General features: G+C 44.6%; 2 protein-coding genes and 1 pseudogene across 7 annotated transcripts in view; 1 reads left to right on the forward strand and 2 right to left on the reverse strand.

The window, feature by feature from the left end:
• LOC121004278 overlaps nucleotides 1–15,493 on the forward strand; it is a 126,377-nt pseudogene extending 110,884 nt beyond the window's left edge.
• Nucleotides 1–27,252, reverse strand: part of LOC121004457 (oocyte zinc finger protein XlCOF6-like) — a 1,031,731-nt gene that overhangs the window by 562,629 nt on the left and 441,850 nt on the right. The window lies entirely within an intron of this gene.
• The window catches only part of LOC121004526 (gastrula zinc finger protein XlCGF66.1-like), an 818,554-nt gene that overhangs the window by 276,548 nt on the left and 514,754 nt on the right, over nucleotides 1–27,252 (reverse strand). The window lies entirely within an intron of this gene.

Here is a 27,252-nt window from a genome sequence, read left to right on the forward strand (position 1 = left end):
AGTCTCCGTAACTTCGACTCAGCCAGGGCGACTCGGTCAGGGTCATCATATATGAGACCCAAAGCCCCAAAAAATCCCTCCACTGACCGAAGAGCCTGAGAACCAGGGGGTAACGAGAACGCCCAGGATTGCGGATCCCCCAGAAGCAGGGAAATGACAATCCCTACCCGCTGTTCTTCATGACCTGAGGAGTAAGGGCGCAACTTAAAATATAATTTGCAGGCCTCACGGAACGTCGCAAATTTGTCCCTTCCCCCAGAAAATCTGTCGGGAAGAGCAACCTTGGGTTCAGTGACAACCTGGTTACCCATAGCAACCGCTGGGGGTGCGGTCTGCTGCATTTGCTGCTGTTGTTGGAGAACAGACGCCTTCAATCCTGCCACCTCCAAAGACAGACTTTGAAGCTGTTCTGCCAAGGCATCAATAGGATCCATATTGGATTCTAAGTAGAGAGAGGAAAAAAAAAAAAACAACAAACAAAAAATTATATAAATTTTTTTTTTGTTATTTTTTTCTCAAAAAGTAAGGGCCAGCTATAATATCACGGTCGGCGTGGCTATCACATACGTGACACAGAGGGAGGGAACGAGGAAGGCCCTGCCCAAGTGAGAGGGAAGATGGTGACCCCTGACTCACCTGGCGGCTGGCACCTGGCTGCCCTGACGTCCCTAGACGGGTTCCTCACCCGTACGCCGATCACGTGCCTAAAGCCGTGGCTTTCCCTGAGCTGAGCCCTAGGTAGTGAACAGGGCGATGGGAACACTAGTCCGCACCACTAACTCTAAGGGAAAACACCAAGGGGAGGACAGACAACACAGACTCAACATATATTCCCAGGTGGGCAACAACAGGAGACAACAATAAGCCCAACAGGGATCCGGAGGGTAGCACTCAGGAACGACAACCAGGATTAACCACTCCAGTGGGTCAGTATAGATGTCCAGGCAGGAAGCTCTATAACTGGCAACTAGAGAAGTGTGAGGGGAGAATATAAGGAGGTAGGGAGTGGCAGACAAGAAACAGCTGAGGAGGAGAAGCTACGGATCCCTGAGAGAGACAAAAAGGATAGCAAGGCAAACACAGAAAACAATCACTAAGAAACAACGTGATCTTTAGATATAGAGCGCGCAGCCACCCGCTGCGACTTCCTGACCCCGGGTATAACGGAGTCAGACGTGGCTCTTGATACCCTCGTGACATTGACAGACTTTGAGAGAGACTGCATCATTGGACTGAGTGAAGCAGGGTGGTTGTTTTACCGAATTGCCCACCATCTAGGCCGTTTTAACATAGCTAACTGGAGGTTTAGAAGCAGCAGTTATGTAAGGGCTCTGGACAGCCCAGGCAGACCACCAGTAGAGAGGATCGTTTGATCTGCCAACAAACATGAGCAGCTCCTACAGTTTAGTTATCCACCATCCAGTCACAGGTGCCACCTTCACTACACCTGCCTGTCTCTGGCTGGATCATTTCCAGGTCCTTAGCAGAAGGTAATTTGGTGTCACAGCACCCATTACTTGTCATGCCATTGACAGTCAGCCACCATCACCCTTGTTTGCAGTTCTGTCATGAATAAGAATCCAGGACTGCTACAGACTGAAAATATAAAATCTTTACAACAAATCAAGGTTCAGTTTGGGATCCGACGACGGTCGGGTTCAATTATGGAAGCTCGTGGTGAGCACTATCGCCTTGTTTGTCAGGTTCCATACCTTGCTGCTTCTTATACCACTACACAGCCACAGATCTCCTTTCTGCCAGGTTCCATATTGTACTGCTGCTGCTGGCACTACTACTAACTTTACAGAGCTGCCCAAATCCTGCCTTTTTCAGGTTGCAGACTGTTATGCTGTTACTGTTCCTGCTATTAGTGCCACTACTACTACCTCTACACTGCTGCACATCTCCAGAATTGTACTTCAGGTTCCATACTGTACTGCTGCTCCCAAAAGTTGTTAACTTTTGGACTGCTTGTTCAGAACAAACCAATGCTTTTTTCAATACTACTGTGTGTGTATATATATATATAAACATGGGCAGACAGCTTCCCCCCCCCCCATAAGGCATAGTTTTTGAACAGCTTCTTCAGAACAAGCCGTTGCTTTTTCCAATACTACCGTGTGTGTGTGTGTGTGTGTGTGTGTGTGTGTGTATAAACATGGGCAGGCATCAGCCAATAACTTTAAATTTAATTTTCAAAACCATAACAAATCCAAAAGTGCAGTGTGTTTTTAAACAGACTTCTTGTTGATACCATCAACCATGCACTTACCCATCTCCATATATATCGCTGTCACTCTAACATGACTATTGAAAGGGGTTGTGTACAGTCCTAGGAGACCCTAGAAATTTTGCAGGGAAATATGAGTGCTTTCAATTCAGGTACAATTTATAGATACCCAAATTTAATCTTCTGACTAGTTTGTTAGAATCAGACCTAAAGCAAATTTCAAGAAATTTGATAATCTATAATTGTCTCATCTTCTTCCCTTTAAGGTTCCTACAGTATAGGATCCGCTGAGTGGATATCTTCTAGAGTACATAAGATCCTTTTCCTGTTTGCCCCCTCAACGATGGATAATGACAGGAACAAGATGGCGGAGAGTATAATAAATCTCACCCTAGAGATCCTCTTCCGGCTTACTGGAGAGGTGAGAGATTCTGATGATGTCACATTACATCATCTTATCTATGTTACTAACAGATGGACATGACTGGAGAGGTGAGGGACTCTGGAGATGTATGGAGTGATATTTATTACTGTGTCTCTCCATAACCAGGACTACACAGTAGTGAAGAAGACCTCTAGTGAGCGCTGTCAGGCCCCTGTTTCTGAAGGACGGGGAAGAACCCTGAGCCCAATCACGAGGCCTCTACCTGATCCCCTGATACATGAGGAAATCAGTAGAGAGAAGATCCTAGAACTCACCAACAAGATGATTGAGCTGCTGACTGGAGAGGTGACACTGCTGGGAATGCTGGGACATTATACAGGAACGCTATGAAGGGATCTGGGTGATGACTGTACCATTGTGTCGTCAGGTTCCTATAAGGTGTCAGGATGTCACCATCTATTTCTCCATGGAGGAGTGGGAGTATTTAGAAGGACACAAAGATCTGTACAAGGACATCATGATGGAGGATCACCGGCCCCTTACATCACCAGGTAATAGACATGACTAAATACACACGTCCTCTCATTATCTGTGTGTAAGGAATGAATTCAGTCACTGGATGTTTTTCCTACAGTTAAGGAAGAGAGAAAAACACCGGAGAGATGTCCCAGTCCTCTTCTTCCACAGGATGGTTCAGAAGGACATCACAATGTCCCACAGGATGATCAGGTAGATGGAGATAAGGTCTCATGAAATGTTCCCTTTGATCTAGTCATTTTTGGCTGTCATTCTAATTTCTCATCTTCTCTGGTTATAAAAAAAAACTTCCACACGAATTCTCCAACCATCAGATGGCTTTTACAATATTTCTTTCACAGCTTGTGAATCCGGGTGAAGATCTGAACATTATATATGTTACTGAGACAGATGTGAAGGGTGATGAGCAGAGTATAGAGGACATTCCTACAGATAACTGCCCAGGTGAGTAGTAAAAATTAATAAAGCAGATTCTACATATTCCCTGGATCAAATAATTAGATGTTAATTTTGTAAGCGCTGTGTTCTGTCAGTTTTTTCAGCTGAAATACAAGTTGAAGATTGATGAAAATGTGATAACTTTATACTGTAACATAGTAAAACATAGTAAGTTACGTAAGTTGTATTTTTTGCGCTATAAGACGCACCTAGGTTTTAGAGGAGGAAAATGAGAAAATATATATTTTTATCAGACCTCAGATCAGAGCCCTAATGTGAATATGCCACCCATTCAGACCTCATATCAGAGTCCCAATGTGCATAAGAACCCCCTTCCCCCCCCATTCAGACCTCATATAAGTCCACAGTGCAGACAAAAAAAAAACAGCTTACCACTCCTGCTCTGGACGCTGCCAATGCTCCTGACATCCATGATTTTTCTGCTGTGCTGTGCCCTGATGCCGCACAGCCTGAGGTCACAGCGCGACATCCTCACGCTGTCCGCAGTCACAGCACGGCGAACAACCGAGGAACACCAGGAGAGTACAGTTGAGTACAGAACCCGGGGAGCGTTGCATTCACTGCTTCCCAGCAATCCTGTACTAATGAGTGCTTCCATAATAAAAGTGATGATTATTATTCACCCTATAAGATGCCCTGACATTTTGCCCCCACTTTGGGGATAAAAAAGTGCGTCTTATAGGGTGAAAAATATGTCCATTTGTTGGGCTGAAAAAAGATATTATTTTTTATCTTAGTAGAATCAATTCCTTTCCAACTCCAAATCAGAATAACTCCCTGGATCATCAACCCATATCTAGAAAGTAACTTGCACCACAGTGATAAACCTGTGATTGGCTGGGGTAAGGTTACGCTGTCTAACACTTAGACAGAATTAATAAATGTGCCCCACTGTGAATACCGGTAGTTATTTTCTAATATAACTGTCACGACTGTGACTGATCGAGACAGGTCTGGGAGGAGAAGGTCGCAGCGACTTGCTACTCGCGATAGCTTGTGAGTTTGCTCCGTGGTTCAGGGTATGTCATCTGGGTTTTGCCTTGTGAACCTTTTTGTCCTGACTGGGAGTTTGTAGGCATCCTTCTCAGGTGAGTCCTGTCTGCCACTCCCAGCTACTATATTAGTTTCACTTTCACTTGCAGTCATTGCCAGATATAGTCCTTACTTCCAGTGCTACTCTGACCTTGGAAGGAGATCGTTTGATGGTGTTGCTGTGGAGCTCTTGTCCGGCGTGGACTGTCGTGTTTGGGATCGCCTTCTATGCTCGTGACGGGATAAGTCTATCTCTGCTGTTGTTTGTTTGCTGCTGTCTTCCCCTGTTGTTTTCCTAGACATGAGTGATGGTGACTAGCACTCCCATCGGCCTTTCCCCAGTCCAGTCTTGTTAGGGCGACTGAGGGTTTAGGCATCCAGCTCGCCGCACGGGTTCACACCCCGTCTAGGGTATCGGGGCAGACAGGTGCCAGCTTAGGGTTAGTCAGGGGTGGCCATTCCATTTCCCATCCGTAGATAAGGGTCCCCCTTCCCCTCCGTCTGGTGCGACACGACTGCTGCTGGGATAGCGGTCGTGACAGTATGTCTGGCCTTTTAAAAAAAAAAAAAAAAAAAAAGTGACATTTCTTTTTTTTTTCTTCTCTTTGTTGCTTGCTGTTTTGCTTTGTATTTTTTTTCTGTTCCACTATGGATCCGGTTTCGGTTTTGGCGAAACAATTACAGGGGTTATCCCTTGAAGTGGCAGGATTAAAAGCAACAGTGCTGCAGCAGCAATCCTTGGGTTCCACCGTTGCTACGGGAAACCAAGGTACTCCTGAGCCAAAAGTGGCTTTACCTGATAGGTTCTCAGGAGGGAGAGACCAATTTGTAACCTTCAGAGAAGCTTGCAAATTGTTCTTCAGGTTACGCCCTAGATCCTCTGGCGGTGAGGAACAACGGGTGGGCATTGTAATTTCTCTCCTGCAAGGAGATCCGCAGGCTTGGGCTTTCTCCCTACCATCAGACTCTCTGGCCTTACGATCAGTGGAGGAGTTTTTTGAAGCCCTGGGTCTCGTATATGATGACCCGGACAGGGTCTCACTGGCTGAGTCTAAGCTACGTAGACTTCGGCAAGAGAACCGGTCTGCTGAACTATATTGTTCCGAATTCCGTAGGTGGGCTACTGATACGTTATGGAACGACTCGGCCCTTAGGAGTCAGTTCTGCCAGGGGTTGTCTGAAAAATTAAAAGACGCGCTGGCGGTATACGAGGTCCCTGGGTCTCTGGAGGCTGCTATGTCTCTGTCCATAAGAATCGACAGACGACTCAGGGAGAGACTATTAAATTTTACGGAGGCCTCTATAGAGCAGGGATCGGTTTGTTATGATCCAGTCGAACCAATGCAAATAGGGGGCGCCACTAGACGGGTGAATCCTCCTAAGTTCCGCTGTAGGTCAGAGGTTTGTTTTCGTTGTGGGGGGAGGGGTCATTTTGTAAAGGTTTGTCCCTCAGAACCCAAGAGACCACAAACAAAGGAGCCGCCGGAAAACTAGAGTCCCCAGATTGTGCGGAGGATAACAGTCTGGGCGTATTCGTTTCCTTCATACGCATGTCTCAGTTTTTGTTGTCCGCTACCGTTGAGGCGGGCAATAAGACTGAGATCTGTTCCGTCTTTTTGGACAGTGGGGCGGGGGTCAACTTGGTGGATTCACGGTTTGCTCAGGCTCTGGGTTTTACTCCAGAACCGATACGCAGAACTATTCCTGTTTTTGCCATCGACTCCTCCCCTCTTACTCAGAAAGAGTTAACTCAGATCATTCATAATATCCATCTGCAGGTAGGGGACCTCCATAAAGAGCATATCTCGTGTTATGTCCTGGACGGTCTTCCGGCTCCTATGGTATTGGGGCTTCCCTGGCTGGTGACTCACAATCCAGTGGTGGATTGGCAGGCCGGGGAGATTGTGGAGTGGAGTGAACATTGTAAGGACAACTGCTTGAGTAGTAGGTGCTCTACACTCTCTGTAACATCCTTACCTGCCTTTCTGTCAGATTTTATGGATGTGTTCTCTGAGAAGGGTTGTCAGGGGTTACCACCTCATCGTCCATATGATTGCCCGATTAATCTACTACCTGGGGCAAAACTACCTAAAACCCGGTTATACAATCTTTCCGGCCCGGAGAGGAAGGCTATGAAAGATTATATTTCGGAGAGTTTGGCTAAGGGACACATCAGACCCTCTTCTTCACCTGTGGCTGCAGGGTTCTTTTTCGTTAAAAAGAAAGATGGGGGCCTACGTCCTTGCCTGGATTTCCGGGAATTAAACCGGATAACTATCCGAGATCCCTATCCTCTTCCTCTCATTCCCGACCTCTTTAATCAGGTTGCTGGTGCTAAATGGTTCTCCAAAATGGATCTCAGAGGAGCCTATAACCTGGTTCGCATCAAAGAGGGGGCTGAGTGGAAGACGGCTTTTAATACTCCGGAAGGGCATTATGAAAATCTGGTCATGCCATTTGGTCTTACTAATGCGCCTGCGGTATTCCAACATTTTGTCAACGATATTTTTAGTCACCTTATCGGGAGATTTGTTGTGATATATCTTGATGACATCCTGGTCTATTCCCCGGATCTGGATACACATAAGATCCATGTGAGACAAGTGCTGCAGATATTAAGGGCCAACAAATTGTTTGCTAAGTTAGAAAAATGTGTGTTCGTCGTAAAAGAACTGCCATTTCTGGGGTATGTGTTGTCAGATTCAGGTTTCCGCATGGATCCAGAGAAAGTCCGGGCGATTATAGACTGGGATCTGCCTGAGAACCTGAAGGCGTTGCAACGCTTCCTGGGGTTTGCCAATTTTTATAGAAAATTTATAAAGAACTATTCCTTGGTGGTCAAACCACTGACGGACATGACCCGAAAGGGATCCGATTTTTCCAAATGGTCACATGCAGCCAAAACTGCCTTTGCATCTCTGAAGGAGAGATTCACCTTGGCCCCTATTCTCGTACAGCCAGATGTCTCGCTTCCTTTTATTGTAGAGGTCGACGCATCAGAGGTGGGGGTGGGAGCGGTACTATCTCAGGGCCCGTCCCCTGGTGAATGGCGTCCTTGTGCTTTCTTTTCGAAGAAATTATCTACTGCAGAAAGGAACTATGATATTGGCAACTGGGAACTTTTGGCTATTAAGTTGGCTTTTGAGGAGTGGCGTCATTTTTTGGAGGGGGCGGTTCATCCCGTCACGGTGATTACTGATCACAAAAACTTATTATATCTGGAGTCTGCTAAACGTCTCACCCCTAGACAGGCTCGGTGGTCGTTATTTTTTACTAGGTTTAATTTTGTAATAACCTATCGCCCGGGGGCGAAAAATACTAAGGCGGATGCATTGTCTCGAAGTTTTCCTGGAGGGGGTGATGTTGAGGTACCAGAGCCCATTTTGCAAAAGGGGGTGGTGGTCTCTGCATTACACTCAGGTTTAGAGGGGAGGGTGTTGGAAGCTCAGGGGGATGCCCCGGCCTCCTGCCCCTCGGGTAAACTGTGTGTGCCAGAAAATTTACGCCTGGAGATACTAAAAGAACACCATAACTCCACACTGGCAGGACACCCAGGTAGTAGGGCAACCTCTGAATTAGTGTCTCGTCGGTTCTGGTGGCCTAAGTGGCGCCAGGAGGTGTTGAATTTTGTGTCTGCATGTGCTACCTGTGCTCGTTCTAAGGTAGATCATACTCGTCCGGCAGGGCGTCTTTTACCTCTAGCCATCCCCAACAGGCCTTGGACGCACCTATCAATGGATTTCATTACGGATCTACCAGTATCAGCGGGGAAAACTGTTCTTCTTGTAGTTGTTGACAGATTCAGTAAAATGGTGCACTTTATTGCTCTTGCCGCATTGCCTAATGCTAACACACTGGCTCAGGTTTTTATTGACCACATCGTGAAGCTTCACGGGGTCCCTTCCGATATTGTTTCGGATCGTGGTACCCAATTCGTTTCTAAATTTTGGAAAGCTTTTTGTTCTCGTTTAGGGGTTCATCTGTCGTTTTCTTCATCTTTCCATCCACAGTCCAACGGTCAGACTGAACGTACCAATCAAAACCTAGAGACATAATTGAGATGCTTTGTTTCCGAAAATCAGGAGGAATGGTCATCTTATTTACCGTTAGCCGAATTTGCCATTAATAATCGTCGTCAAGAATCCACCGATAAGTCACCATTTTTTGGTGCGTATGGTTTCCATCCTCAGTTTTGTACGTTTAGTGAGGGGGGGCCGTCTGGGATTCCCGAGGAGGAACGATTTGCGTCTTCACTTTCTTCAGTGTGGCAGAGTGTGCAAGAAAGTTTGAAGAGAATGGGTAGTAGATACAAACGTGTGGCTGATAGGAGGCGCTCTGAAGGTCCGGACCTTGGGGTGAATGACTTGGTGTGGTTGTCTACCAGAAATATCAAGTTGAAGGTTCCCTCGTGGAAATTAGGTCCGAGATTTATTGGTCCTTATAGGGTAATTAAGATCATTAACCCGGTGGCTTTTCGTCTGGAGCTACCTCAGACTCTAAGGATCCATAATGTCTTCCACAGATCTCTGCTTAAGAGATATGTAGAACCTCCTGAACCATTGCCACTACCGCCTCCACCGGTGGTTGTTGATGGCAGTCTTGAGTTTCAGGTAGAAAAGATTGTTGATTCACGATATGTTCGCCGCTCTCTTCAGTACCTGGTGCACCGGAAAGGTTATGGTTCCGAAGAGAGAATGTGGGTTCCAGCATCAGAGATAAAAGCGGACAGACTCATTCGGGCTTTTGATAGCTCCCATCCGGAGAGGCCTGGTCTTGAGGGTCCAGGGGCCCCTCGTAGAAAGGGGGGTACTGTCACGACTGTGACTGATCCAGACAGGTCTGGGAGGAGAAGGTCGCAGCGCCTTTCTACTCGCGATAGCTTGTGAGTTTGCTCCGTGGTTCAGGGTATGTCATCTGGGTTTTGCCTTGTGAACCTTTTTGTCCTGACTGGGAGTTTGTAGGCATCCTTCTCAGGTGAGTCCTGTCTGCCACTCCCAGCTACTATATTAGTTTCACTTTCACTTGCAGTCATTGCCAGATATAGTCCTTACTTCCAGTGCTACTCTGACCTTGGAAGGAGATCGTTTGATGGTGTTGCTGTGGAGCTCTTGTCCGGCGTGGACTGTCGTGATTGGGATCACCTTCTCTGCTCGTGACTGGATAAGTCTATCTCTGATATAGTTTGTTTGTTGCTGTCTTCCCCTGCTGTTCTCCTAAACATGAGTGATGGTGACTAGTGCTCCCATAGGCCTTTCCCCACTCTAGGCTTGTTAGGGTGACTGAGGGTTTTAGGCATCCTGCTCGCCGCACGGGTTCACACCCCGTCTAGGGTATCAGGGCAGACAGGTGCCAGCTTAGGGTTAGTCAGGGCCATTCCATTTCCCATCCGTAGATAAGGGTCCCCCTTCCCCTCCGTCTGGTGCGACACGACTGCTGCTGGGATAGCGGTCGTGACAATAACCCCTAATTCCTATTGTTAACACTACATGATGTCCCACAGGGTTGGCTGGGTTCTGACCTATTCTTCTACTTTCTATGAACTCTCAGTCAGCAGTTCTTACAATTAGAGACAAGCAAATTTGTTTGTGGTCTGATTCTATCAATTCAGTCATCCGATTCAATTTAACCCAAATAAATTAGGGCCGATAAGAAAGTGCCCCAATTCCCTGAAAAGTCATGTATGACACTCCCAGTCTCTGTATCCAACCCCTTTCAAGCTCTTTCATCCCAAGGCAGCATTAGTAATATCATACTGACTGTGAGATATATGGCTATGGGAAAACATATAACGGCCGTTGGTAACAAACGGCCTGTTTAGGAAAAAAAACTGCGCTATCATTGTTTTTATATTTTAAAATTAAAGGGGTTGTCCGGGTTCAGAGGCGAACCTGGACATATCCCCGTTTTCACCCAGGCAGGCTCTCTGACTTGACCATGCTCCAGTGCTCTCCCTTGCCCTGCGCTGGACCTCGCAGGGCAAAGGCTTGTTTGTTTACTTTGGTACACTGCTAGGCGGAGGCTTCTACCCAGCAGTGTGTTCGGTGACGTCACCAGCTCTGAGGGGCAGGCTTTAGCGCTGCCCTAGCCGTTTTACAGGCTAGGGCAGTGATGGCGAACCTTTTAGAGACAGAGTGCCCAAACTGCACCCCAAAACCCACATATTTATCACAAAGTGCCAACATGGGAATTTCCCCTGAAGACTACAGTCCAGTATAGTATATCTTCCATGTACTTTTCGCTATAAAAGCCTGTTTACACTCAGTGCGCTGCCTGTGCTGTTCATAGTGCGCCTGAGCTGATGAATGGCATGAAAAGTCTAAGGCCTCCTGCACATGACTGTAGGTGTCCCGTTGCCATATTGCGGCCGCATTTGCGGATCCGCAATACATGGGCACCGTTCCGTGTGCATTCTGCATCACGGATGCGGACCCATTCACTTTAATGGGTCCGCAAATCCGGAGATGCGGAATGGTGCGGAACGGAAGCACGGAACGGAACCCTACGTTGTGCTTCGATTGGGTTTCATCCCGTACTTCCGTTCCGAAAAAAGATAGAACATGTCCTATCTTTTTGCAGATCGTGGACCCATTAAAGTGAATGGGTTCGCTATCCACTGCGGCTGCCCCATGGTCGGTGTTCATGCATTGCGGCCCGCAGCACGGCCACACGGTTCGTGTGCACGAGGCATAAGGCATAGACTTTTCCAGGGTGCAAGTGCCCACAGAGAGGGCTCTGAGTGCCGCCTCTGGCACCCGTGCCATAGGTTCGCCATCACTGGGCTAGGGCAATGCGAAAGCCTGCCCATCAGTGCCGGTGACGTCACCAGGCTCACTGCTGGACGTAAGCATCCGTCTAGCTTGCACTATGGAGAGCCTGGTACATCCCCAGACTTTGCCCTGGGCGATTCAGTGCAGGGCAAGGGAGAGCATCAAAGCATGAAATGCTCTGATGCTCATTTCAGGGGGGCTGCCTGGGTGAAAATATGGGTATGACCGGGTTTCACTCTGAACCCGTACAACGTCTTTAAGAAAGCAGTCTTAAATTATACTTTGGGGAGCAGCAACAGGTTTCTTCTTATGTTAACGGGAAAAAAATACAGAAACATGAAAACAGGACATGGAAGGAGATGTGCAGCTGTGTATGGGTAGTAGTAGCTTCAGAAGTAGTACGTGATAGACAGGCAGACAACAACCTCTTTGGGCCAGTGATAAATAGCCAGTACCCACTATTTGTAATGGCAGGTCTATTCATCAGCTGGAAGTGTATGAAAATCATCACAAATCCATGATTTATTTTCCCTATCTTTTGATCTGTGAAATGGTAGAGACCATTTTGAGTGGTTTCTGCAGGAATGATCCCAAATGCTTAAGGAATCGCTGGAAACAAAAGCTTTTGGAAATTTGTAGTGAATTTGATTTGTGCTGAACTGACTCATTAATTTCTACTGCAATTATGGCTTTTTATGAAAAAGGGAGAGTCTAATGACAGAGCCATCGTCACGGCAGGCTAAACAGTTAAAATAAAAAAAGGCCCATCTCTCAACACTGGCTGTATCCTGCCTGCTATCTATACAGAAGTCAAGATTTTCTTACCCAAAGAAATAATCAAGAGCACTTTGCTTTTTGTAATTAAAGGGGTTATCCAACATGTAAAACATCTCCCCCAATGCCCGGGCGCCTCATGTAGATGGTACTTACCCAGCTCCCCGGCACCCGCGATGCTTATTCCCGTCGGCCTGCTATTGGCTTCCCCCCTTCGCCGGATGTTTTGATCTGTGCGGCGGTCATGCGGGAAGCAGGAGCTACGCGGGTACTGGAGAATGGAGTAAGTACCATCTATATGAGGGGCCCAGGCAGTGGGGGGATGTTTTACAATGATTACATTGTTTTAAAAAACCCATTGAGGAGTTTCCCCAGTGGTCAGTGAATGCTTGCTGTGGTTTCCGATGTCCAGTATCACTCATGTCTTGTGGAAGACACTGCTGCAGATTCTTTTGCATCCCGTTTCTAAGATCTCCCAGTGCCCCATATTTGTGATGACAATAATAATTAGTCAAACTAGCATCTGCAATTTTTGGTGATGTTTCTTATATAAATTGTTTTGGCAAGGCCAGGAGTAGATTATAAAAGACAATGAAGTATAAATCACTTTTTCTTGTTTTTATTGAGTCCTAGCCTCAGCTAAAAATAATTTAAAAAAATTGAAAACTACACATGCTAACCAAGCCTTACATTTGCTCCAAAGCTATAATTTCTTCATGCCTGACCATTGTGACCGTCCTCTCTACATGTAGCCATCAAGAACTGTGTGAGACGACCACCACCTAATAGCACTAATTCATAGTTCTCGTTATGCTTTTCCGCTAAGAATTTTATTAAAAAAGAGTGTAGGCACATTGAAACCTATTAAGATGCTGACTTCAACATAGAACAACCTTGTGACCTAACGTCATGATGTTCTACTTTGCTTTGAGGTCTACTGATAGCTTGTGATCTGTTTTCCCATCACATAGTGAGTTAATAATTGTATTTTGCAAAAAGCCTTGCAATTTGTGTACACATATCTATATACAGAAAAGTTATAAAATATCAATATAATGTTAATGTCCTAATATTAATAAAATGTGTTTTCTTCTGTGCAGATGACCCTACCAAGAGCCCAGAGGGACATCTGATGGCTTCATATTTCAAAGTAAATAATCATGGTATAACAGAAGATACATATAAAGAGCATTTCATTATATCAGATAGACCCTCCATCCCTCTATCACAGAAGAAAAGTCGCACAAGGGGTGATAAACATCAAAGAGGTCACAAAGTGAGAAAGCCATTTTCATGTTCAGAATGTGGGAAACATTTTAGTGTTAAATCAGCTCTTGTTATACATCAAAGAATTCACACAGGGGAGAAACCGTTTTCATGTTCAGAATGTGGGAAATGCTTTATCCAGAAATCGGTTCTCATTAAACATCAAAGAACTCACACAGGGGAGAAACCATTTTTATGTTCACAATGTGGGAAATGTTTTATAAATCAATATAATCTTGCTAAGCATCAGAGAAGTCACACAGGGGTGAAGCCATTTTCATGTTCAGAATGTGGGAAGCATTTTAGTGTTAAATCAGCTCTTGTTATGCATCATAGAATTCACACAGGGGAGAAGCCATTTTCATGTTCAGAATGTGGGAAATGTTTTATCCAGAAATCAGATCTTGTTAAACATCGGAGAATTCACACAGGGGAGAAGCCTTTTTCATGTTCAGAATGTGGGGAATGCTTTAACCAGAAAGCATATCTTGTTAAACACCAGAGAATTCACACAGGGGAGAAACCATTTTCATGTTCAGAATGTGAGGAACGTTTTAACCAGAAAGTACATCTTGTTAAACACCAGAGAATACATACAGGGGAAAAGCCTTTTTTATGTTCAGAATGTGGGGAATATTTTAGCGTCAAATCAGCTTTTATTATACATCATAGAATTCACACAGGGGAGAAGCCATTTTCATGTTCAGAATGTGGGAAATGTTTTAACCAGAAAACACATCTTGTTAAACACCAGAAAATTCACACAGGGGAAAAGCCATTTTCATGTTCAGAATGTGGGAAACATTTTAGTCATAAATCAGACCTTGTTAGACATAAAAAAATTCACACAGGGGAGAAGCCATTTTCATGTTCTGACTGTGGGAGACATTTTTGTCATAAATCACATCTTATTAGACATGAGAGAACTCATACAGGCGAAAAGCCATTTTCATGTTCAAAATGTGGGAAATGTTTTAACCAGAAAGCATATCTTGTTAAACATGAGAGAATTCACACAGAGGAGAAACCATTTCCATGTTTAGAATGTGGAAAATGTTTCATGGATAAATATAAGCTTGCTAGCCATGAGAGAAGTCACACAGGTGAGAAGCCATTTTCATGTTCAGAATGTGGGAAATGTTTTAGTGTTAAATCAGCTCTGGTTACACATCAAAGATTTCACACAGGGGAGAAGCCATTTTCATGTTCAGAATGTGGGGAATATTTTAGTGTTAAATCAGCTTTAGTTATACATCAGAGAACTCACACAGGGGAGAAGCCGTTTTCATGTTCAGAATGTGGGAAATGTTTCATAGATAAATATAATCTTGCTAAACATGAGAGAATTCACACGGGGGAAAAGCCATTTTCATGTTCAGAATGTGGGAAATGTTTATACCCAGAAATCAGATCTCCTTGCACATCACAGAATTCACACAGGGGAGAAACCATTTTCATGTTCAGAATGTGGGAAATGTTTTAACCGGAAATCAGCTCTTGTTATGCATCAAAAAATTCACACAGGGGAGAAGCCATTTTCCTGTACAGAATGTGGGAAAAGTTTCATAGACAAATATAAGCTTGCTAAACATAAGAGAATTCACGCAAGAGAAAAGTCATTTTTATGCTAAGAATGTGAGAAATGTTTTACCCACAAATCCCATCGGCTTGCACATCAAAAGCTCATCAAAACTCCTCAGGGAAGCAGCCACTTTCTTTAATTTTATTAACAAATTCTACATATTTTATACGCGTGGAAAAGCATTAAATGATTATTACTGTATAGAAGGGTTAAAGGGCATCTATCACCACATACCTGCATAGTAATCAAAATCACTTTTTCTGATATCCGCTTGCCTGCTGATTTAAACACACTTTCCACCGTTTTGATTAGTGTTCCCATTCCAAATTCCTGCTTTTATTTTATGCAAATGACCTGTTTGGTGCAACAAATGCCTCGACGTTGCACCTCCTAGCACCTAAAGCTACGCTCCATTTAGCTTTTGGACACCCCTCACCAAGCTTCCAGGGCCAGTAATCTCACCTGGGGCTGTGTTCTTGCACGTGCACTGACACTGAATCAGTGCATGCGCAGTACAGCCCTAAGGCTGGGTTCACACGAGCGGATGCCGTGCGTGACATCCGCTCCGTGAATGACAGCCAAGACCCGATGCAGACTGCAGAAGCACTAACATGACTGATAAAGCTCCGTGCCTCTCTGTGACCTCTTTACTACGAAATCACAGTGAGATAAAGTTGTCACTGTGATTTCGTAGTAAGAGATCACAGAGAGGCACGGAGCATTTTCAGTCATGTTAATGCTCCATGCCTCTGCAGTCTGCATTGGGTCTTGGCACTCTTTCCCGGAGCGGATGCCACGCATGGCATCCGCTCGTGTGAACCCAGCCTAATACTTGCCACAGATACTTAGTACAGATGTCCTTAGCCTTGACAAGCATCAGGGCTGAACTGTTCATGCACTGATTCCCGAGCTGAGGGGTGCAGCCAACAGCCAAAGAGAGTGGAGCTTTAGTTGCTACAAGGAGGAATGGCGATGCCCTTGTTGCTCCAAGCAGATCATTTGCATAAAGTAAAAGCAGGAATGTCTCTGTAATGAGGCCACTGATTGAGATAGAGGAAAGTATGTTTAAAACAGCAGGCAAGCGCACATTTGAAAAGTCATTTGATTACTATGCAGGTACGTGGTGGTTAATTGATCTCTAATTTTGGCTATTTTAGTTTCTACCACTTCTAGCTTAGATGGCAGCTTCAAAACGACATACCAGATGAGCATTGGTGTGTAATGAGAGCTTACCAACATCTGTTTCTTTACTTTGTATGATATAACTGTAAATATTTTATTCACTTAGCATTGTTTAAGCCTATGTATTCATGTAGCCCAGAATCCACAGTAAAGAAAAAATACTAAATATATGCAATAACCACTAAATGTCTTTTCTTCAAGACTTTGTTTAAGACTCCAGATAACATACCGATGTATCAACCATGCACATACAATATTTCACAGTAAGAGAGTTGTCCAGAGAAAAATTTCTTTTAAATGGCTTAGCATTGTAAACATAAATTAAATAAAACAATACTAACCTCACTGCTCCCCACTTCTATTCTGAAGCTGATCACTCCCTGCCATTCTCTGTTTGCTGCAGGAGTGATGCTTTCCCAACTCCTGATCCTATGACCCTATGACCCCTGCAGCCAATCACAACCAAAAACTGAGTTAATGCCCACTATTTCTGTATCACCTGATAAATAGACTTACAGTACAACACATGAGGTTGATCATAGATCTTACAGTGCACAGACTTCAATTACCCTATATTTTGAACTCCTGGGATAACCTTACTTGGCAAAGCTGATATGGAAGGAGTAAGAATTATATTCTAAACCCACCGCATCTAAATATTTAAGAACAAATTCCTATGTGTATAAGGGCCACCCATCTAGTAAAAGTGTTCGCTTCTGGGGTCGCAAAGTCAAAGCTAATTGGGCAAAAAAGCGGGACTGGCAAAGCCCTCAACCAACCACTGACCTCTTTCCCCAGCTGATCCATCTTAGATCTACTGAAATGGCATTTCACTTTTTACAATAAATTGCCAACTTCCAGTACCTCCAAGACTGATTGCCTCCATAATGCAAGAGAGAAAGACTAATGAAGTAACAGCAATTAAAATTGAGACATATACCACAGAGAAATATCCACCTAATTACAATAGTGAAAAAACAAAACTGTCTAATGACCCTCACTGAAATCCCTTCATAGTCTAAGGCTTTTGTATCTTCAACATCACCTCACTCCTTAAAACAATACGAAATACTTCAGTTAGTCTTCAACCCATACCTCTCCATACATCTCATAGATGTTTCCAGTAAAATAGAGCAAACGTTCCTTCCTACTTCGAATGTTCTCATCTGCTTCCATGATGCTTACCTTTCACTTGTGTACCATTGAGATTGCAACTTCCTCCACTGTTTCCTATCCCAACAGAGATTGCAACTTCCTCCACTGTTTCTTCCGCAGCCCTGTGACCTACAATAATGCTTTCCTCAGCCAGCTGGTTTAGCCTGTGGAATTCCTTTGCATATCCTTTCCATTTCCTTTGAATTAATCTCTATACCATAAAAATGAATGCAATTTATAGGTCCCTCTGTTTATTCTGCGGTAAAGGAATACTAAAATGTCTACTGTCCACCCACGGTACTACTCCTTGCAGGTACTACTCCTTCCAGCCATCAACTGGAGGATCCCCAAAAGTGCTGGAGGAAATAATTATGCACAAGTTATGAAAACCAACTGTAAACCATTTTTCTAACAGTCTTCCTATTTAAATACTCCATTACCCTCTTTTACCTAATCTTTTTTTCTTCCATGGGTACCTCTTAGTCATAGCATTCACACTTGTATCTGCAATCTGTATCTCTTCTTATTCACATGAATACTGCCTGTCCTCACCTCTGCCTGTTTCCTGGCTATAGTATCACCTGACCCTCGGTGATTCACACTGATGTCTCTGTCCCCCATGGGACAACTGTCAACCACACCAAGACTATTCCAAAAGGTACCAGTCTGATGGCTCCCCTGCAGCGAAGACCAAATGCCTGACCAAAACTTATATCGTCCGTGGTAGCGGAATCCACAACATAATTCTTAGATAACCCGAACCTTGTACGCCAAACTTGAAACACAAAGTTCGCTCATCCGTACTTATCAGTAAAAAAGGAACCTACCTTCCCTAGCTGATTCAGCCTGTAAGCCTTTGCAGACTCGAATATGTGAAAATCCAAGAGTTCCAGATGAATCACTGCCCTAATACTGTCCACTATGACAACTGACCTGATTTGAGGTCCTAACTTGGAGGTGTAATCAAACATGAGGTGGAATGCTTTAAAGCCCTCTTCAGTCTTGAAGAGGTTTCCTTTCTTGACCTGGTTCTACAGAGTGAAAAAGCTCTAGAAGCAAGACGTAGCTAGGTCTTGGTGGACCGCTGTGGTGGTAGAGTCCTAGGTTGTGTCTTCTCACAGCATCTGGCATGTCTGAAAAGTTTTCTCTGCTCAGGCAGGGTGAGTGCATGGACTGAGAGTAGTAGGGGAAGAAGTGGCCTGCTTAACTTGAACAAATTCATACCTTGACCCAAATTAATATCAATATTTGCAACACATGCCCTTGTAATCTTCTGCCTGGACTACTGCAACATCCTCCTTTTGCAGTCTCCTATCTAGCACTCTTGCATCCCTCCAATGTTTCCTCAACTCTGCTGCCCAGTTAATCCACCTTTCCCCTTGTTTCTCCTCTGCCGCTCCTTACTACCAAACTCTTTACTGGCTTCCCGATACCCAAAGAATTAAATTCAAGATACTAACAACTACATATAGGGCTTTCCACAACCTTTACATCTCGGACCTGCTTTCCAGATACATCCCCAAACATAATCTCGGATCCTCACAAGACCTTCTTCTTTGGTCTCCTCTCATCTGTTCCTCACACAGTCACCTTAAAGATGTCTCCCGTACGTTTCCCATGCTCTGAAACTCACTGTAAGGAAATATCCTTATCTTCCCCTTAATGTGTACCCCAGGTACAAGACTTCGGTATTCAGCTTGATTTGATCCTTATCTGATGCCAGAGAGAGTGATAATGAAGCAAGACAGACTGCTGTGTAGTTTCAAAATGACTCTGAATTTTATTATCCTTGTGACACATATATATAGTACTCAATGACGTGATGTTTAAGTTAAACAGTAACACATGTTTTTAGCCAGCTAATTATCTTTATCTTCTACCAGAGTCCAAGGCTATCCATACAACCTCTTAGTAATAGCTTATCATATGGACTTTCACCTATTATGTGTCCATGCTTACGTAATACACTGCTCAAAAAAATAAAGGGAACACTTAAACAACACAATGTAACTCTAAGTCAATCACACTTCTGTGAAATCAAACTGTCCACTTAGGAAGCAACACTGAGTGACAATCAATTTCACATGCTGTTGTGCAAATGGGATAGACAACAGGTGGAAATTATAGGCAATTAGCAAGACACCCCCAATAAAGGAGTGGTTCTGCAGGTGGTGACCACAGACCAGTTCTCAGTTCCTATGCTTCCTGGCTGATGTTTTGGTCACTTTTGAATGCTGGCGGTGCTTTCACTCTAGTGGTAGCATGAGACAAAGTCTACAACCCACACAAGTGGCTCAGGTAGTGCAGCTTATCCAGGATGGCACATCAATGCGAGCTGTGGCAAGAAGGTTTGCTGTGTCTGTCAGCGTAGTGTCCAGAGCATGGAGGCGCTACCAGGAGACAGGCCAGTACATCAGGAGACGTGGAGGAGGCCGTAGGAGGGCCACAACCTAGTAGGAGGACCGCTACCTCCGCCTTTGTGCAAGGAGGAAAAGGAGGAGCACTGCCAGAGTCCTGCAAAATTACCTCCAGCAGGCCACAAATGTGCATGTGTCTGCTCAAACGGTCAGAAACAGACTCCATGAGGGTGATATGAGGGCCCGACGTCCACAGGTGGGGGTTGTGCTTACAGCCCAACACCGTGCAGGACGTTTAGCATTTGCCAGAGAACACCAAGATTGGCAAATTCGCCACTGGCGCCCTGTGCTCTTCACAGATGAAAGCAGGTTCACACTGAGCACATGTGACAGAGTCTGGAGACGCCGTGGAGAACGTTCTGCTGCCTGCAACATCCTCCAGCATGACCGGTTTGGCATTGGGTCAGTAATGGTGTGGGGTGGCATTTCTTTGAAGGGCCGCACAGCCCTCCATGTGCTGGCCAGAGGTAGCCTGACTGCCATTAGGTACCGAGATGAGATCCTCAGACCCCTTGTGAGACCATATGCTGGTGCGGTTGGCCCTGGGTTCCTCCTAATGCAAGACAATGCTAGACCTCATGTGGCTGGAGTGTGTCAGCAGTTCCTGCAAGACGAAGGCATTGATGCTATGGAATGGCCCGCCCGTTCCCTAGACCTGAATCCAATTGAGCACATCTGGGACATCATGTCTCGCTCTATCCACCAACGTCACGTTGCACCACATACCGTCCAGGAATTGGCAGATGCTTTAGTCCAGGTCTGGGAGGAGATCCCTCAGGAGACCGTCCGCCACTTCATCAGGAGCATGCACAGGCGTTGTAGGGAGGTCATACAGGCACGTGGAGGCCACACACACTACTGAGCCTCATTTTGACTTGTTTTAAGGACATTACATCAAAGTTGGATCAGCCTGTAGTGTGTTTTTCCACTTTAATTTTGAGTGTGACTCCAAATCCAGACCTCCATGGGTTGAAAAATTTGATTTCCATTTTTTTATTTTTGTGTGATTTTGTTGTCAGCGCATTCAACTATGTAAAGAACAAAGTATTTCAGAAGAATATTTAATTAATTCAGATCTAGGATGTGTTATTTTTGTGTTCCCTTTATTTTTTTGAGCAGTGTATATTAATGTATGGGACATGATGTAATATAAACTTATATAAAAATAGGTTTTGAACTGTAATAGAACCTATATCAATCCTCTCTTTAAAACCTATTTACATATATCTATATAATGTGGGTTTTTCATTTTGTTCCTTTCTAGTTTTTTTTCTTAGTTTGCTTGTAAGCCTTTAGGTATTCCATGTACCCTTCAGGAGTATAATCCTCAGGCTTTTTTTGGGGTTGTGTTTACCTTTTCTACCTCTACCGGAGTATAGAGGAATGTTGAGTGTACCCCTCTTTCGGCCACATTGTTACATACGGCCAGAAGGGAGGGCACACACTGCAGACAACAGCAGAGACACACTATTGCAGCGATCGCGGCGAGTGCCACTCCTAAAACATACCTTATTTGACCAAAGTCAGGTATCCAGCCAAAAAGCCAATCCCACCAACCTTGGTCAACATCTTGTTTTATATGGAGTGTATACAAAATGAAGGGGCACTCACATATGGGAAACACTGGACGATTAAGTAAATGTAATTTAATATTCTAAAAACAAACCCCTAAAATATACTAAAAACATATAATGTAACAACCTATAAATTACATATATGTGAATCCTAATAGCACTTTGGTAAGCGTGCTGGCGTAAAATGCTGTTAATGCGTGGTATCACATACAGTCCATGTAGACAATCTCTTAATGTAGATATAAACTCGCCAGTCTATAAATTCATAGATACACAGGCATATAATTGTGGGTATAGTGAAACAATGTCTCAATTGGTATAGAAAAATGACCGCACAATGTGTTCCAGTGGTAACAGTGGTGTGAAATATCCGGAATATCACACCAGTGATTTATAACACTATGTCCAATTGCGATAGAACATGGGAGTCCAATATTCAGTTAAGCACGTTGGGATGAACTTCCCAGTTACTTACAGTGTCCAGCCGCTTATGGTAACCCGGTCTCTCCCCTCCTCACTGCTAGACCGCAGTGTATAGTTACCCAGGTGGCCGTGCCTGGCCGGCCGTGGCGTCCCACGTGACCTGGTGATCTGGGGTTCCGGGCGGAACCCCAGATCACCAGGTCACGTGGGACGCCACGGCCGGCCAGGCACGGCCACCTGGGTAACTATACACTGCGGTCTAGCAGTGAGGAGGGGAGAGACCGGGTTACCATAAGCGGCTGGACACTGTAAGTAACTGGGAAGTTCATCCCAACGTGCTTAACTGAATATTGGACTCCCATGTTCTATCGCAATTAGACATAGTGTTATAAATCACTGGTGTGATATTCCGGATATTTCACACCACTGTTACCACTGGAACACATTGTGCGGTCATTTTTCTATACCAATTGAGACATTGTTTCACTATACCCACAATTATATGCCTGTGTATCTATGAATTTATAGACTGGCGAGTTTATATCTACATTAAGAGATTGTCTACATGGACTGTATGTGATACCACGCATTAACAGCATTTTACGCCAGCACGCTTACCAAAGTGCTATTAGGATTCACATATATGTAATTTATAGGTTGTTACATTATATGTTTTTAGTATATTTTAGGGGTTTGTTTTTAGAATATTAAATTACATTTACTTAATCGTCCAGTGTTTCCCATATGTGAGTGCCCCTTCATTTTGTATACACTCCATTTTTCCTTCTAGGTCCTGAGGGTAGGACCGGAGGGTGAGCACCTATCCATACGTGATAGGGGTGAGCCGCTGTATTTTATATACAAATCTTGTTTTATATGTTTTATCATCTCTTCTAGTTGGCCTATTTTATCTTTTTTTTCCACGGGAGTGATCTAATAAATTGGAACAACACATCCCTGGAACGCTGAGCATCCTATACCATGTTGGAGCAATAAATAGTCAATAGTTGCCCTATTCTGCAAGATAGCCTTTTCATACGATTGTATATCCAGCAGCATATCTTGCAGAACTGCACTAGTGACATTTATCTGTTTTACCATACAACAGGCAAGTTTTGATATTGTCCTGTGGTTATATATGGCCAACCCTGGTACTCCTATCAAAGATACCCCTTAACTTATGTATTCTGCTCTAGAGAGGAGATTCACATTATAATCACAATTTTCTGGTAGCTGTAGGGAAGTGTCTCTCGTGTGTCGCGTCTGCATTGCTGGGACTAGTGGTATCATTGCTAACGTCAACCTAGCTATTGTACAGGGTCCCTCTGTAATATTGGCTGGTATATATGTGTGACTAGTATTTCCACAGGCCAATACCCATCCTGCTGGTAGAGGTACATGTTTGTCTAGGGATGGTACTGTTTTTGTAATATTACATTGCATATATATATATATATTTTTTTTTCTGATACTATCTTTTTACAACCTTCTGGATTTCTATCATATTACTTTGCAGAGTCTCATATGTAGGACAGTTATAACAAGCATGATAAGGATTTACATATCCATATTTAACATCATGATCCTGCAAATCTGTGTCATTTGATTGGGAACGTAGGAGCCCCCTGCATACATCTACTGGGGTGGGGACTGCAATTATCAAGGCACTACATTTCAGCCATCTTGAGGAATTTCCTGACTGCGTCATCTCGTTGGGGGTCAAGGCTGTCTGCCTCCGTTAGTACCCCTTCTGTATCTTCTTAGAGGTCAAGGCTGTCTGCCTCCGTTAGTACCTCTGGGCCTCGTTGGAGGTCAGGGCTGTCTGCCCCCGTTAGTACCTCCTGTCCTTCTTCAAGGCCAAGGCTGTCTGCCTCCGTTCCTGCCTCCTCTCTTTCTCTATCACGGTCGGCGTGGCTATCACATACGTGACACAGAGGGAGGGAACGAGGAAGGCCCGGCCCAAGTGAGAGGGAAGATGGTGACCCCTGACTCACCTGGCGGCTGGCACCTGGCTGCCCTGACGTCCCTAGACGGGTTCCTCACCCGTACGCCGATCACGTGCCTAAAGCCCTGGCTTTCCCTGAGCTGAGCCCTAGGTAGTGAACAGGGCGATGGGAACACTAGTCCGCACCACTAACTCTAAGGGAAAACACCAAGGGGAGGACAGACAACACAGACTCAACATATATTCCCAGGTGGGCGACAACAGGAGACAACAATAAGCCCAACAGGGATCCGGAGGGTAGCACTCAGGAACGACAACCAGGATTAACCACTCCAGTGGGTCAGTATAGATGTCCAGGCAGGAAGCTCTATAACTGGCAACTAGAGAAGTGTGAGGGGAGAATATAAGGAGGTAGGGAGTGGCAGACAAGAAACAGCTGAGGAGGAGAAGCTACGGATCCCTGAGAGAGACAAAAAGGATAGCAAGGCAAACACAGAAAACAATCACTAAGAAACACCGTGATCTTTAGATATAGAGCGCGCAGCCACCCGCTGCGACTTCCTGACCCCGGGTATAACGGAGTCAGACGTGGCTCTTGATACCCTCGTGACATTCTCTCACAAGCTTCACTCGGGTGGCGTGGATTCAAATTGGAGATTGTTCAGTCAGCAAAGCTGTTCTGGTTACTGCAACGACGGTAGTAGGTGGGCCGTATATGAAATCACCTTGAGCTCTTCCTTTCTTCAGTGTTTCGACCACCATGTCATCCCCCCACCCTCTATGGGTGGGTGGGTTCCTGTGGAAAAGAGGGAGACTTACAAGCAACTTTGTCCTCAGTTTTGTTAAGTACCTGTATCAATTTGGTGACATAGTCTTCCCTAATCTGGTCTATGTCGCCTTCCTGTACCACTAGGGGGTGACTTGCCCAAGGAGTTGGAAAGGGCCTACCCATAAGGATTTCAATGCTGTTATGTCCTACTCCGTAGAAATGTGCTATTAAGATGGAAGCACTGTATTGGGGGAATGCATAACTTCCCCTCTTTGCAGACTAATTCTAATCCTGTCTTAGGATTTTTCTGCAATACTGGATAACACCAGTCTTACTGTTCCTGTTCAGTGGCATACCACTGAAGATCAGTAAGCATTTGCAACATCTCAGGGGTTGGAGGTGCCAAACATGGCATCTCCCAATGGTTATACAAACCTGTGAGGTTGCATTTGGCCACTCATTTCGCCACCTTATCTGCCAGCGCATTGCCCTGTGAGACATGATCCTTACCATCTGCTGCCGTGAATCCTCTCCTCTGCCAGATCATACCACGGTCCCACACTACCCCATGTGTGTACCTACTCTCAGTATAAATGGTGACAGGTCTATCAGTATGTAGAATACATGCTCTAGTGAGTGCCATGAGCTCAGCTGCCTGCTGTGTTGAGTGTGGATGTCCTTGAGTAGGCCTACAACATCATGAGTGGTGTGAAAAATGGTGTAATGTCACATTGTGAAAGAAGTTGCCAACTCTACCATCATAGCACAGGCTGCAAGAGAACACACATATGCCGGCATCCCTTGAACAGGGGTGGGCATTACCTTTGAGAAAAATACACAAGGACGCAACTTGCCTCCGTTTTCTTGTGTCAGTACACCCGCCATGGTTTTACAATTTTGGCGTGCAAACATGTGGAAGGGCATATTATAGTCAGGGAGGCCCAGCCCTGGACTCAACATGAGTAAACATTTCAGATAATCAAATGCATTGTACATTTCAGAAGACCATTTAATCAAATCTGGATTTTCTTCCAGAGTGGCTTGCCTCAAAACATTGTCAATAGTGGGAGCAATCAGGATTCCATTGTCTACAGTAATTTATCATACCAAGGAAAGATAACATTTCTTTCTTGGTGTGCGGGGCGACCAAACCCGCAATAGACTGGACTCTTTCTGCGCTGATTCTCCGTTCACCTTTTGTGAGGACAAAGCCCAAGTATTCAACCTGCATTTTACACCATTGCATTTTCTTAAGTGTCACTTTGTGACCACATCCTGACAATCATTATAACAGTGATAAACCATCCTAAATGCTGGCCTCCGCTGACATGCTACACAGTAACAAATCACCGACATATTGCAGCAGCACAGAACCTTGGGGGGATGTACCATGGCTTTAACATCGCTTGGAGGACTATGCTGTACACTACAGGTGAATCAGCATATCCCTGGGGTCTGCACCAGGTCAGTTGGCGTCCGTCAAAGGAAAAAGCAAAAAGTAGTCTGGTTATCTTATCAACTGGGATAGAAAAGAATGCATTTTTCAGATCTATCACACTGAACCAAACAGCGTCTGCAGGAATGGCAGATAATGATTAAGTGACATCAGGTACAACAGGGGCTATAGGCACAATGATGATGTTGATGGCCCCTGAATCCTGTACAAAGCGGGTAGCACCATCTGCCTTTGTCACTGGATTCACGGGCGTGCTGTAGGGTGAAATCACCTCTTCCAGGATTCCCTTTTGTAGGAATTCTTCTATCATTCGTCTAAGTCCATCAAGTTTCTCCTTTGACAGCGGGTATTGTTTCTGGAACACTGAGATGACACCTGGTTTCACAGTAGCTGTGTAAGGTGTGCAATCTATGAATCCTGTGTCATATTCATTTGAGGACCATAATGCAGGGTTAATGTTATTAAGTTCTGGGTGGTCCTGTATGTTTGCAAGAATCAGTGGCACTGGTGTAGAGACTGGAATGAGATCTGAGTGTACTCTTATGCCCTGATTCTTTGCTGATACCTGCAAGTCAAGCTTAATGAACAAATCTCTCCCTAACAGGCTGACTGGGCAATCTGGTATAATGCTGAATACATGATCTGTGACGTATTCCCTGTCCATGGTCTCGAGTGGTAGTGAGTCAGTTGTAAAAGGTTTTGTCAAAACCCCATTAATTCACATAGAGGGCTCACACTTCCTTCCTCCCACTCTCAGTCATCTAAGTCCACCCCTTTTAGTCGGACGCTGTGGTCCTCCTTTTTGTCTGTCATTAGTATCCCAGCTGTCCAAAAGAACAGAGCTCAGATGTTTAGCACAACACTTAACATGTAACACATAACTGAAAACATTGAAACAAACAGATTTGACAACACAGACATGAACACACAAAGGGCCCATAAAAAATTTTCATTGACTTCAATAAAAAAAATGTACAGCTTGATCAATGCTGTTGGCACCAATAAAAACCAAAAACTTCCAAAGAATAAATAAAAATAAAGTTCTCAATGCGCATATTATATAAAAACAAAGACCGTATTCCATACACATTCACATACATTTTCATGTACTTAAAACAGCTCATAATCAGTCTTCACACATATTCGCCTCAATTACAACTCAAAGCCACACCCATTCACATTCCACTGAATCATTCATGTCTTCCAACCCACATTGTTTCATCCCGAAACTTGCAGCACAGACAAACACAGCTTTCCTGGAAACAGATAGCCACACCACACACAGTTTGTTGCTGCATT

This window comes from Bufo bufo, chromosome 6 (assembly GCF_905171765.1).
Source record: "Bufo bufo chromosome 6, aBufBuf1.1, whole genome shotgun sequence".
NCBI lineage: Eukaryota > Metazoa > Chordata > Amphibia > Anura > Bufonidae > Bufo > Bufo bufo.